The sequence below is a fragment of the Schistocerca nitens genome, chromosome 4, assembly GCF_023898315.1.
Source record: "Schistocerca nitens isolate TAMUIC-IGC-003100 chromosome 4, iqSchNite1.1, whole genome shotgun sequence".
In the NCBI taxonomy this organism is placed as follows: Eukaryota; Metazoa; Arthropoda; class Insecta; order Orthoptera; family Acrididae; genus Schistocerca; species Schistocerca nitens.
The window spans coordinates 719,529,393-719,543,093 of record NC_064617.1 but is presented as its reverse complement, the minus strand read 5'-3'; the positions used below and the strand labels follow the sequence as shown (position 1 = coordinate 719,543,093).

The following is a 13,701-nucleotide window of genomic DNA, read 5'->3' as shown; positions in this document are numbered from 1 at the left end:
TGCTATAGTCTGAAATATTGATCGCCTATAAGCACAAGTTTGCTGTTGCCCAATGATGTTTGTGGTCAACGGCATCATTCGATTGTTTAAAGCTCTCGCAATAATCTTATAATCTGAATTAAGAAGAGAAATCGGCCGGAAGTTGTTAATCTTTTTACATCCCTTATTTTTAGGAATCAACACGATTTTACATTCTTTAAGTTCTGATGGTACAAACTTTCCCCGCAGTACGTCGTTAACGGCTTGTGTCAACTTATCACCTATGATACTCCAATATCGTTGATAGAATTCGACCGGAATGCCATCAGGGCCCGGCGATTTACTTTTAGGGGAGCCGCGAATTATTTCAAGGACTTCATCTGGACTAAAAGCCGAAAATAAGCCGGCGTTGTCGTCGGCCGTAATTGTGGAGGTTGTAAACGCAAATAACTCATCCAAATCGTGCTCTTGCGTTGCTTCTGCCTCATACAGGGCACTGTAATATCTGTGGATTTCTCTGATTATCTCGTTTTGCACAGTGAGGACAGTACCGTTTTCTAATCTAAGTTCGTCCATGAATATCCGTCGTCGGTTCTTGCGATGTTTAATCAGATGATATAACGCAGCCGTTTCGTCCTCGCTAACAGATCTGGCTTTTGACTTAAGTTTAAGACCCTCCATTTGTTTTCTCTTTAAGCTTAATAATGTCGCTTTAATTTTCTTGATGTCGGACAAGCGCCTGTCTGAGCCATCAGCCTGATCATACAAATCCCTTAAGACCATGTAGTAAAATTCCATTGTACGGTGAACTGCCCGAGATCTCTCTATACTATAAGATATAATTACTTTTCGTAATTTGGGCTTCGCCTTGCGGGTCCACCACTCCAAAACACTCGGAAAGTTATGTACAGAGCGCAAGCAAAATTCCCAAGCTGTCTTTAATTCGACCTCGAGCTCGTCGTCTGTTAAGAGGCCGACATTCATGCTCCACTGATTCCTAAACCAGTGAGTTGGTTGCCGGTCTAAGTTTATGCAGGCACTCACACTACAGTGATCAGAGAAGCTGACTGGAGTGATTTCCACTTGTAGCAAATTCCTCACTATGTGACTTGACATATAGATTCTATCAATCCTGCTACTGGAATTACGTGAAATGTGCGTGTATTTCACAAGCGTGGGATACTTAACTTCCCATGCGTCCCTCAGTTTCATTTGGGAGACAAGAAAGTTTAATTCAGGGGAATAATTAAAATTGGGGGATTGATCTTTATGGTGCAATACACAATTAAAATCGCCTGCAATGATCAAGTTTGAAGAGTCTCTCCGCAATAAGTAAATGATATCCTCCTTAAAAAACTTCGATCTGTCAGCGCGCCGTGTACTTCCAGATGGTGCATACAGATTGATTACACTGACGCCCATGATATTCACGCCTATGCCCCGTCCAGAGTCTAACTTTTCGACATCGGTTAGAGGTATTCCTTCCCTGACTAAAATTGCTGTGCCAGCACTGAATTCGGGAGCGAAATTGATTATTGCAACATAGCCGGGAATGTTAATTTGCCGTGTAGCAACCTCTTGTAAAAGGGCAATATCTGTACCAGAGTCAAACAAAAATTCTTTTAATAAAGCAAATTTTAACTCTGACGTAATCCTATTGATATTAAGGGAGGTGATAGTATAGGCCTGTAGCATATAGGTAATGAGATGTAAAAGGATAACAAAACGATTGCATCGAGCTCAAGAGTGCCGGCTGCAGAATTAAAAAAGGTATAATGTGAGCAGCCATAAGAGGATTATTGGATCAGGAAGCGAAATAAAAACCATAACAAGTGATACACTACGAATCATAGGCCGGTTGTAGCAAAAACGACACAGTGAATGCTGCGAACCATAACCGGATAAAAGGACAGAAAAAACACGAAGAAGCTTTGCAACCTGAGGTGACAGCATGGAACAAACCTTGTACCAACGGAATTACTACTGTGGAGGGTGGGCTTCGCCGAGTTTTTTGCTGTTGTCATCACCGGATCGTTCCCTCACAATTTCATAACTAATATTTCGGGGTACTACATCCGCTTGCGAGGAAGTGGAATTTCCCTTGTTGCGAGGAGCTGAGAGATTTGGCTGTGATTTGAGCCTGCGTCGTGGGGCGTTTTGAGGTCCCGAAGTTTTTGTGGATTCTTTGAGACGCGGTCGCGTCATTGTCGCAGCACTGCCGCCGGCAGCTGGCAGGTTGGTAAACACTTTCACTTGTTTACGTCCGCCCGGAACTTGTTGTCGGGCGTCAGCTGTAGCTCGTTGTTGACACAACACTTCCTCACTGTGTGCGCGTTGTAGCGGCTGTTGTCCTTCGGGCGCGGCACGCAAAATAGGAGGTTCCTGTTCATGACCCGGCGTCTCAGAATTCGACATCCCCTCAAGTCCATCCGCACTGGCTTCAAAATCGACCCGCATAACATCATGTGGTACTAAATCCTCCGCGATTGATGGTTTTGGTTTCCGGGCTGCAGGAGTCGTGTGAGATACTTCCTCATCTGAATGCTCATCACTACGTTCCAGCGGCCTTTTCTTTTGCTGAGATTCACTTTCAAGACAAACTGGCGCAGCAGTTTGCCGTCCTACGAGTGGTGGAAACGCATCAGCGGTTATGGGCGGGGTCTCGGAGGTAATTGCTTGGGGAGCATCAACATCAGGGTGTGCAGAAGAACCAGAAGTATCTACTGCCATTACCTCGTTAAGTGTTAATCTACGCCGCGGCTGGAGATTATTTTTTAAGACAAAAACTCGGCGGGGGCAGTCCTGGCGAAGATGGCCTAGTTCATTGCAGATATGGCAGGTGGGGGCTTGACCAGAATATATAATGTGAGCCTTATAACCATCAACCGTGATGTGAGAAGGAATGTTCGTTTTTACTTCCATGTCCACAGATCAAATCCCATTGAAACATTGTAATTTGTAGCGAGACGACCACTTTTCGTTGACAATTTCTTTAACCTCACCAAACTTAGAAAGTGCATCTTTAATTTTAGCATTGTCAATCTCTATGGGCAAGTTAAGTACTCGAACTGTCTGAATTGAGGTATCGGCACGTGTTACATTAACCATACTAGTGGTGCCGTCGCGATGAACAAAAGGGACTTGTTTGCCGATTTTTTCAAGAAGTCGATCAACTGCTACTGGACTGAGAAACTTGACAAACACGCAATAACGATCAGAATCTAGCTGGGTGGTGTGCACAGAATCAGAAGTGATGCCTATTACCTCGGTTAGCCAGTCATGAATCTCGAGGGCGGTCGGTTGAACTCGGCGGGTATCCTTGTCAAAACCAAAAACCAGGGTGTTTTTCCGGATGGTGGTAGACATGGCGCTGCGGCTGTATGGAATCCGGTCAAGCCCGAATCCCGTACAAGATCGGCAAGTTGCTGACGAAAAGGACGACCACAAAAAAAAAAAAAAAAGTACAATGCACGTGAATCACTCGGAACACAGAAACACACAACGGCAAACAGTAAACACTGGCAACGACACCGGCGGCGCGGAGCAACCAGCTAGCACGTCCGACCGCGGCGACAGCGAAAGCCGGAATGCCACTCGGCCACGACTGCCAGTAGCGGAAGATCCTCCCGACACATGCAACTGCTACTGTTTAAAGCACTGCAGTGCCAGGAAACGGCGTAGCAGCATTCTTTTCCGTAGTGCTTACACCGCTACGAGACGTGCGGCTACCAAGGTATTAAAATTTCCGCCCGAACAGGGACTTGAACCCTGGACCCTTAGGTTAAAAGCCTAATGCTCTACCGACTGAGCTATCCGGGCTCACGTTACCTGAACACCCCTCCCTTTAGGCATACTGACACATTGCCTCATGTCCTTTACTGTTGGGTAGTCGTTGCGTGGAGCTGTTACTATTAAAACGTCGTCTGACTGCTGTCTATAAACTCATTACGCTAGGGTCGTAACAGACTATCGAAGAAAGCTGACACACGATGTAAAGTGAAATTGCAGCAGTTTGTACGTCTCAGCAGAGGAGCTACGTGTTTTGTCGACACTCACTGGACAATTGTAAAATTCACAAGCGTCTCGAATGCAGTGTTTCCCACGTATTCGCTCATTTCACGGTTCCGTTGGAGATGTTCTTCACCTCTTGACACAACAAAGGACGCAGTCGGTAGGACTCGAACCTACGCTCCCAGAGGGAATCTGATTTCTAGTCAGACGCCTTAACCACTCGGCCACGACTGCCGGTCGCAGAAGCGTCTCTCGGCAAGTGCAACTTTTCAAGCAATCTGACGTAAGAACACGACATGGCCTCACTCGTTTCTGTAGTGCTTCCGTTGCCAGCACATTAGCCGTTACGACAGTGTATCAATTTTGGCCTGGACGGGGGTTTGAACCCGGGACCCTTTGGTTGAAAGTCTAGCGCTCTACCGGCTGAGCTACCCGGTCCCTCGGCCGAGCATTGTGGTACATGCTGCATGGTGTTTGAGTGATTCGCGTGTCGTAATTACTGGCTTATGGCTCCAATGGCGACTTCACCGACTTCCCGCTGACGCTACTTTTCTGTCGTCTTAAACGATGGACATACTTGCAAGCAGCTGCGAGATCTTAAGAAAGGAAAACGCTGCACCACTGCTTTTGCCACACTCGAATGAATTGAATTGCGATTCTTAACAAGAAATGAATGCTCGCTCTGTCCAACACTTTGAAGCACATCTGCGTACTCACGAACACGGCGACGGCGCGACAAAATGACGGGGGCGCGTTCGTGGGCCTGCGACTGATTTCTGCAGTACTAGCGTCCGTGCGAGGTAAACCGAGAGCCGCAACAGACAGCGGCCGTCGCGAAACAGTATTCTGAAACATAAATTTCCGTCTTGTTGAGAATGGTGTCACTGGTTTGGATCCGCTTTCACCCACGCATGTCACATGTGTGCGAAAATTTCTGCTCGTTTTTACGCAAAATCACACGCAGCCGGTAGGATTCGAACCTACGCTCCCAGAGGGAATCTGATTTCGAGTCAGACGCCTTAACCACTCGGCCACGACTGCCAGTAGCGGAAGATCCTCCCGACACATGCAACTGCTACTGTTTAAAGCACTGCAGTGCCAGGAAACGGCGTAGCAGCATTCTTTTCCGTAGTGCTTACACCGCTACGAGACGTGCGGCTACCAAGGTATTAAAATTTCCGCCCGAACAGGGACTTGAACCCTGGACCCTTAGGTTAAAAGCCTAATGCTCTACCGACTGAGCTATCCTTTTTTTTTTTTTTTATTTATTAACTTATCGTGCTAAGCTCGCAACAGACTATCGAAGAATGCTGACACATGACGCAAGAACAAATTGCAGCAGTCGTTACGTCTCATACGTTGGAGCAGAGGATTTACGTGTTTTGTCGACACTCACTGGGCAACTGGAAAATTCACAAGCATTTCGAATGCAATGTTTCCCACGTTTTCGCTCATTTCACGGTTCCGTTGGAGACGTTCTTCCCGTCCTGACACAAAAAAGGGAACGCAATAGGTAGGACTTTTTTTTATTTTCTTGCTTCCCAGGCATTTGCCTACTGTGTTCCTCTTATGGCATGCACTGGACAACCAGAACAGCTACAGGAGGGAGTCATTTTTGTTCTCGGCGGTAGTTACATTATCACAAACTCAGAGCAATTCCATTGGCGTCAGCTTCAAAACGAATGCATGCCGAAACCCGGGATCGAACCAGGGACCTTTAGATCTTCAGTCTAACGCTCTCCCAACTGAGCTATTTTTTTTTTTTTTTTTTTGCCCCCGGGTGGGCTCGAACCACCAACCTTTTTTTTTTTTTTTTTTTTTGCCACTTTTTTTTTTAATTTAACACCTTAACCACTTTAAATTTTTTTTTTTTTTTTTTTTTTTTTTTGGAAAATCAACAAACTAAAAAACTCTTCTTTGCTGGTCTCTCATAGCTTCTGGAGAAAATTAGAAAAAAATGGCTCCGTTGCTAACACAAGTATAGTTCTCCGTTTCCGGTGTACTGGAGTGGAGTCTGTGAGTGGCGGTATATGGGGGGGGTGTGGGAGGCAGGACACGAGACAGAAGCAGTGGGGCCTCTTCGCGGCACTACTGGAGTCCCGCGGCCTGTGCCCACCCCCGTAGACTCATATACCTTACCCTATACCCATTCTATTAAATATTATTTTAAGCATATTGCCGAAAGTGTTGCCATGATTGGGATAGCTGCAGGTTTTCGCGAATTCGATTTCCATAAACATCTTGAATTCCAAGTGATCGTCACCACCAAGGTTATTGAAAACATAGCTGGAATAGTTGCCCAGCAACCACATAACTACGTTATTTTTCGCCGGCGGATAATATCGCACGTCGGGTCGAGACAACACAGTCGAAGGTATGTTGGCGGTTGTAGTCCTGGTAACAATGGCTATTTTTTCTCTCAGCCAGCCCCAATTTCGTGCACGTTCTCTGCAGGTATAACGGTGCATAACAGTATCCACCAGTTGACAGCTATGGCAGAGAGGTGTATCACTGAGTCCGATTTTATGCAGCCTCTCATTGGTGCTAATCACATCATTGATTGCTTTGTACCATGCAGTGCGAGACGCTGAAGTAAGGACACGGGAGCTGACATTACGCCATACCATATCCCAGTTGATGCCACGGTACTTCGTAACAATTGGATTCGGTCCTTCGTGTTGTCGCCAGTATGCCAATATTGCTGGAGCCGCTAAATGTCGAGAATTTAAGAGTTCTCGACCGATGTAGCTGCGTGCAAGATAATAATCTCGGATGTGTTTGAGCTGGTAACTGATGGTCTGAATGTTCAGCGGGGGGTCAAGACTTTGCGGCCTGACGGCAGTGAATAATTGCGCCGTAATGCCCGAAGGGTAATTGTTAATAATAGAGACCGTCCTTGTAACATAGAGAGCTGCTGCCTTTTTCTTGATGTCGACTAAGCCCATCCCTCCGTTTAGGGGGTGGAGTGTTGCAGTTTTGGCAGATACGCGAAAAATTTCCCCGCGCCAAATAAAATTAGTTATCTTCGACATAATATTTCTAGCAAGTACTGCAGGGAGCGGCAGAAGCTGCGCCATGTAATACGCCTTTGATAAAATACAGGCGTTGATAAGTTGAATACGATCAAATTGGTTGAGGCTGCGATGGTAATTATCAATTAGGGCACCATTTATTTTACGTGCTACATCCCGCCAGTTAGCCGCTATCATCTTTAGAGAGGACGCCGTCAACATGATCCCCAGAGCCTTGTGTACTCTGACTTGTGTAGCATAATCGACACGCAAATGCTGGAGGCCACACAGGTTCAGAAATTTGCTTTTTTGTTCATTTAACTGCGCCCCTGACGCCAGACAGTATTTCCGAAGTTCAGTCGCTAATATGGTGACATCATCGACATTGCGAATCACCACACCCACATCGTCGGCATAGGCTCCGATTACACTTTTTACCCCAGAAATGGTAATCCCAGTGAGTTTCGTCTGCAATTGTTGTAACAGAGGTTCAAGGGAGAGTACAAAAAGCAACATGGACAAGGGGCTCCCTTGTGGAACCCCTCTGTTGATTTGTATTGGCCGCGTCAGTTGTGAGTTAACGGAAAGTTTTGCAGTGATTCCCATGGCCACGTGTTTAATCATGGCAATCGTGTTCCGAGAGAAACCCAATCTTTGCATAGTCTCGAGGAGGTACGCGTGATTTACGAGATCAAAAGCTTTAAAAAAATCAAGAAAGATCAGCCCACATTTCATGTCACTAGCGCTCGTTAAAGCAATGACATCTCGGTAAAAGGCAGCCGTTTGCAGAATTGTTCGTCTAAAGGCACATGTCTGCTGTTGGCCTATGATTTTAGCAGTGAGTGGCATGAGTCTCACGTTAATTGCGCGAGCCACGATCTTATAATCAGAGTTTAATAACGATATTGGTCGGAAATTGGTGATAGTTTTAGTACCTCTGTTTTTAGGGAGAAGCACAATTTTACATTCCTTAAAGACGGGTGGGACAGACGTTCCTTGCAAGACTTCGTTCACGACTTGAGTAATTTTGTCCCCGATGATGTGCCAATAGTGCTTGTAAAATTCAACTGGTAAGCCATCAGGGCCAGGGGATTTATTAAGTGGCGAACTGCATACAACCTCCAAAACATCTTTATTACTGAAGGCTAACGAGATGGAGTCATTTTCTTCCCTTGTTACGGTAGATGAAATGGCATTAAACAGTCCATCATAGCAGTCGTCGTGTAGAGACGCTGATGCGTAGGTGTTGACATAATAGTCGTGCAGAGCGTTGACAATCTCTCGCTGAGTGTCAATCGTTCTTCCATCCTCGAGTTTCAGGGCATCAATAAAAGTCCGCCTCCTGTTCTTTGTATGTTTGACGAGGTGGTACAGAGCGGCTGCTTCATCATCTCTGACCGACGTCACTTTAGATTTTATCTTAAGGCCGTCCAGTTGCATCCTCTTCAGACTGATTAATTTTGCCTTTATTTTCCGAATGTCGTCGATTCTGGTAGTCGTCGCGTCTGCACGATCGTACAGGTCCCGTAAGATTGTGTAATAAAATTCCATCGTCTTTTTGATCTCCGCCGCCCTTTCAATTCCGAAGTACATGATGACATTTCGCAGTTTCGGCTTTGCCTGCAGAGTCCACCACTCTATAGTGCTACGAAATCTGTTAGTAGCGCGCAAGCACTGCTCCCAAGCTCGACGCACCCCCTCCTCCAGCTCAACATCCGTTAACAAAGACACATTCAGGTTCCATTGACGTTTATACCATCGTGTGGGTTGTGGAAGTAATTTCAGGCACGCGATGACACCACTGTGATCGGAGAAACTGGAGGGGATCGTCTCTACTTTTAATAAATCATTCTCGAAAACGTCTGAAACATAAATCCTGTCGATTCTGCTACAGGAAGTCGCGACGATGTGCGTGAAGCGGACCAACGTCGGGTACCGAATTTCCCACGCATCTTTAAGTTTGAGGTCGTTCACGAGGCGCTTTAATTCAGACGAATAATTAAAATTTGGGGACTGATCTTTCCGGGATAAGACACAATTAAAATCACCACCAATGATAAGGCGTCGGGGATTTTTCCGAAATAAATAGAGTATATGTTCCCGAAAAAAAGTAGCTCGTTCTGCTCTATAGGTATTGCCAGAAGGTGCGTACAAGTTGATGATGGTGACGCCGTAAACGGTGATCCCCACCCCTCTACCCGATTCCAATTTGTCAATCTCAGTAACTGGAATCCCTTCTCTAATTAAGATTGCGGTCCCCACAGTCGTTTCCGGGGAAAAATTCGTAATTCCGACAAACCCAGGAATAGTAAAAAGTGGCATGGACACCTCCTGCAAAAGTGCTATATCAGTTCCTGACTCATACAGATATTGTTTTAAGGCATTCAGTTTCACTTCTGATCTGATTTTATTAATATTGAGGGTCGTGATCGTATAGGCCTGTGACATAATTACCGGACGTCTGAGAGAAAGAGGAATCAACTGCCTTTAGTTGTCCACATCTTCATGCCATTCCATCGTAGTAGCGGCCGCGGAATTCGTGTCTGGAACGTCACTGAGTTGTTCTCTTGCGTCTTTGTTTTTACTCTTTTTCCGGACAGCATTAACATTAGGCGGCACTCGGATCCTGTGACGGACACTGTGTAGCACCGCTGCAGTCGGAGGCGTGGGAGGATCTTGGGTGATGTCAAGCTTCTCTCCTGACAAACCTTGCGCCGGGAGCGGATGCGCCGAACCCTCTGGCGAGCGATCAGCTGAGCCACCACTTTCACTATCAGTTTGTTTGGCAATACTCGCTGCCCGAAGCTGTTTGTTGTCACTGACAGTCCCGGGCTGCTGTGTTTGTATACCGTCACGGAGTTGTTGACATTCGTGTTGTTCTGAGGCTAGGGCCGGAGCGGCTGCCACGTGTTGTGTACCGTCCGCGCTTGGAGACAGTGTTTGTATACCATCACAGCGAGCCTCAATGTGTGTACTTCCAGCAGACACGTGCGCCACACCTACTTGTTGACCTTCCTGAGTGTGCTGTTGCGGAAGTTCTGAGACATGAGCCTGTGGTAACTGAACGGCATCTACGGAAGTATCGGCGCTTGAAAGTGCGGTAGAAGAACCGTCCACAATGGCTGCACCGGTTATAACCTTTGCGTCCGAAGCGGTTCCCCGGACGTCCGGTTCCGGGGTCTCGTGCGTACTGAATGTGTCATCATCAGAGTCACGGCTGTCACAAGTTCGACGCCTCTTATTAGTCGTGGCATCGACTTTCGCTGGTGGCTTAGCATCATGATCTCTCCTAACCAGAGCCGGAAACTCTTCAGGGCGAATTTCTTGTAGCTCTTCCGAAGGTACTTCAGAACTAGGGACCTCACGCTCTATCATAGGTTTAGCTGCCACTACATCAGCCAACGTAAGCCGTTTACGCTGCTGCAGCGAATTCTTTAGCACAAACATTCGCCTGGGACAGTCCTGACGCAAGTGACCACTCTCATTACAGATATGGCACGTGGGAGGTTGGCCACTGTAAGTAACGTGAGCCCTATAGTCACAAACGGTAATATGGGAGGGTATATTCTGCTTTATATGCATTTCTACAGATCTGACGCCACTGTAACATTGTAACCTGTGCTGGTTCGACCACCGTTCGTTTCGAATCTGCTTGATATCCCCGAATTTAGACAGAACCTCCTTCAGATAACAATTTTCTACTTCAGGGGGTAAATGAAAGATACGCACATTGGTATACTCTACGTCGGCATTGGATATGAGCACAGTACTTACAGACTCGTCCCGGTGCCGAAAAACAGCTCTCCCTCCGTGTGTCGTCATAATCTTTTCCAGTAACACAGGATTCAGCAATTTTACAAAGAAACAATATTGCTCGGTATCATAATACGCAGTGTGCACTTGATCAGAGGTAATCCCAATAACATCCACAATCCAATCATGTATTTCCAAGGAACTAGGCTGCACGTAACGGGTAGACTTGTCGAAATCAAAACGGAGTGTACACTTTCGCGGAAATAACCTGGACATTGCAAACTATAGCTAGCGGTTGAACCGCTAGAATAACACAAGAACGAAAATCAAACTCGAGATCAAGATACACAAATCAGAACACTTCACGGTCAAAGAGAAAGTTAAGTAGTAATCACGACTTGTAAACACGTGTCGGAGCGGAGCACTTAATACGTCCGATCAGCACGGTGTCTCAGGCGCGACTTGCTATCCGGGCTCACGTTACCTGAACACCCCTCCCTTTAGGCATACTGACACATTGCCTCATGTCCTTTACTGTTGGGTAGTCGTTGCGTGGAGCTGTTACTATTAAAACGTCGTCTGACTGCTGTCTATAAACTCATTACGCTAGGGTCGTAACAGACTATCGAAGAAAGCTGACACACGATGTAAAGTGAAATTGCAGCAGTTTGTACGTCTCAGCAGAGGAGCTACGTGTTTTGTCGACACTCACTGGACAATTGTAAAATTCACAAGCGTCTCGAATGCAGTGTTTCCCACGTATTCGCTCATTTCACGGTTCCGTTGGAGATGTTCTTCACCTCTTGACACAACAAAGGACGCAGTCGGTAGGACTCGAACCTACGCTCCCAGAGGGAATCTGATTTCTAGTCAGACGCCTTAACCACTCGGCCACGACTGCCGGTCGCAGAAGCGTCTCTCGGCAAGTGCAACTTTTCAAGCAATCTGACGTAAGAACACGACATGGCCTCACTCGTTTCTGTAGTGCTTCCGTTGCCAGCACATTAGCCGTTACGACAGTGTATCAATTTTGGCCTGGACGGGGGTTTGAACCCGGGACCCTTTGGTTGAAAGTCTAGCGCTCTACCGGCTGAGCTACCCGGTCCCTCGGCCGAGCATTGTGGTACATGCTGCATGGTGTTTGAGTGATTCGCGTGTCGTAATTACTGGCTTATGGCTCCAATGGCGACTTCACCGACTTCCCGCTGACGCTACTTTTCTGTCGTCTTAAACGATGGACATACTTGCAAGCAGCTGCGAGATCTTAAGAAAGGAAAACGCTGCACCACTGCTTTTGCCACACTCGAATGAATTGAATTGCGATTCTTAACAAGAAATGAATGCTCGCTCTGTCCAACACTTTGAAGCACATCTGCGTACTCACGAACACGGCGACGGCGCGACAAAATGACGGGGGCGCGTTCGTGGGCCTGCGACTGATTTCTGCAGTACTAGCGTCCGTGCGAGGTAAACCGAGAGCCGCAACAGACAGCGGCCGTCGCGAAACAGTATTCTGAAACATAAATTTCCGTCTTGTTGAGAATGGTGTCACTGGTTTGGATCCGCTTTCACCCACGCATGTCACATGTGTGCGAAAATTTCTGCTCGTTTTTACGCAAAATCACACGCAGCCGGTAGGATTCGAACCTACGCTCCCAGAGGGAATCTGATTTCGAGTCAGACGCCTTAACCACTCGGCCACGACTGCCAGTAGCGGAAGATCCTCCCGACACATGCAACTGCTACTGTTTAAAGCACTGCAGTGCCAGGAAACGGCGTAGCAGCATTCTTTTCCGTAGTGCTTACACCGCTACGAGACGTGCGGCTACCAAGGTATTAAAATTTCCGCCCGAACAGGGACTTGAACCCTGGACCCTTAGGTTAAAAGCCTAATGCTCTACCGACTGAGCTATCCGGGCTCACGTTACCTGAACACCCCTCCCTTTAGGCATACTGACACATTGCCTCATGTCCTTTACTGTTGGGTAGTCGTTGCGTGGAGCTGTTACTATTAAAACGTCGTCTGACTGCTGTCTATAAACTCATTACGCTAGGGTCGTAACAGACTATCGAAGAAAGCTGACACACGATGTAAAGTGAAATTGCAGCAGTTTGTACGTCTCAGCAGAGGAGCTACGTGTTTTGTCGACACTCACTGGACAATTGTAAAATTCACAAGCGTCTCGAATGCAGTGTTTCCCACGTATTCGCTCATTTCACGGTTCCGTTGGAGATGTTCTTCACCTCTTGACACAACAAAGGACGCAGTCGGTAGGACTCGAACCTACGCTCCCAGAGGGAATCTGATTTCTAGTCAGACGCCTTAACCACTCGGCCACGACTGCCGGTCGCAGAAGCGTCTCTCGGCAAGTGCAACTTTTCAAGCAATCTGACGTAAGAACACGACATGGCCTCACTCGTTTCTGTAGTGCTTCCGTTGCCAGCACATTAGCCGTTACGACAGTGTATCAATTTTGGCCTGGACGGGGGTTTGAACCCGGGACCCTTTGGTTGAAAGTCTAGCGCTCTACCGGCTGAGCTACCCGGTCCCTCGGCCGAGCATTGTGGTACATGCTGCATGGTGTTTGAGTGATTCGCGTGTCGTAATTACTGGCTTATGGCTCCAATGGCGACTTCACCGACTTCCCACTGACGCACCGCTGACGCTACTTTTCTGTCGTCTTAAACGATGGACATACTTGCAAGCAGCTGCGAGATCTTAAGAAAGGAAAACGCTGCACCACTGCTTTTGCCACACTCGAATGAATTGAATTGCGATTCTTAACAAGAAATGAATGCTCGCTCTGTCCAACACTTTGAAGCACATCTGCGTACTCACGAACACGGCGACGGCGCGACAAAATGACGGGGGCGCGTTCGTGGGCCTGCGACTGATTTCTGCAGTACTAGCGTCCGTGCGAGGTAAACCGAGAGCCGCAACAGACAG

General features: G+C 47.2%; 7 non-coding genes across 7 annotated transcripts; all 7 read right to left on the bottom strand.

Moving 5' to 3' along the window:
- Window positions 1-3,725: 3,725 nt before the first annotated feature.
- Window positions 3,726-3,798, bottom strand: Trnak-uuu (transfer RNA lysine (anticodon UUU)). The gene has a single exon. It is a non-coding gene; the product is annotated as a tRNA-Lys (tRNA).
- Window positions 3,799-4,142: 344 nt separating this feature from the next.
- Trnas-aga (transfer RNA serine (anticodon AGA)) lies at window positions 4,143-4,224 on the bottom strand. The gene has a single exon. It is a non-coding gene; the product is annotated as a tRNA-Ser (tRNA).
- A 725-nt stretch (window positions 4,225-4,949) lies between these two features.
- On the bottom strand, window positions 4,950-5,031 carry Trnas-cga (transfer RNA serine (anticodon CGA)). Its single transcript has one exon. It is a non-coding gene; the product is annotated as a tRNA-Ser (tRNA).
- Window positions 5,032-11,573: 6,542 nt separating this feature from the next.
- Trnas-aga (transfer RNA serine (anticodon AGA)) lies at window positions 11,574-11,655 on the bottom strand. Its single transcript has one exon. It is a non-coding gene; the product is annotated as a tRNA-Ser (tRNA).
- Window positions 11,656-12,380: 725 nt separating this feature from the next.
- Window positions 12,381-12,462, bottom strand: Trnas-cga (transfer RNA serine (anticodon CGA)). The gene has a single exon. It is a non-coding gene; the product is annotated as a tRNA-Ser (tRNA).
- A 138-nt stretch (window positions 12,463-12,600) lies between these two features.
- Trnak-uuu (transfer RNA lysine (anticodon UUU)) lies at window positions 12,601-12,673 on the bottom strand. The gene has a single exon. It is a non-coding gene; the product is annotated as a tRNA-Lys (tRNA).
- A 344-nt stretch (window positions 12,674-13,017) lies between these two features.
- On the bottom strand, window positions 13,018-13,099 carry Trnas-aga (transfer RNA serine (anticodon AGA)). The gene has a single exon. It is a non-coding gene; the product is annotated as a tRNA-Ser (tRNA).
- Window positions 13,100-13,701: the final 602 nt, after the last annotated feature.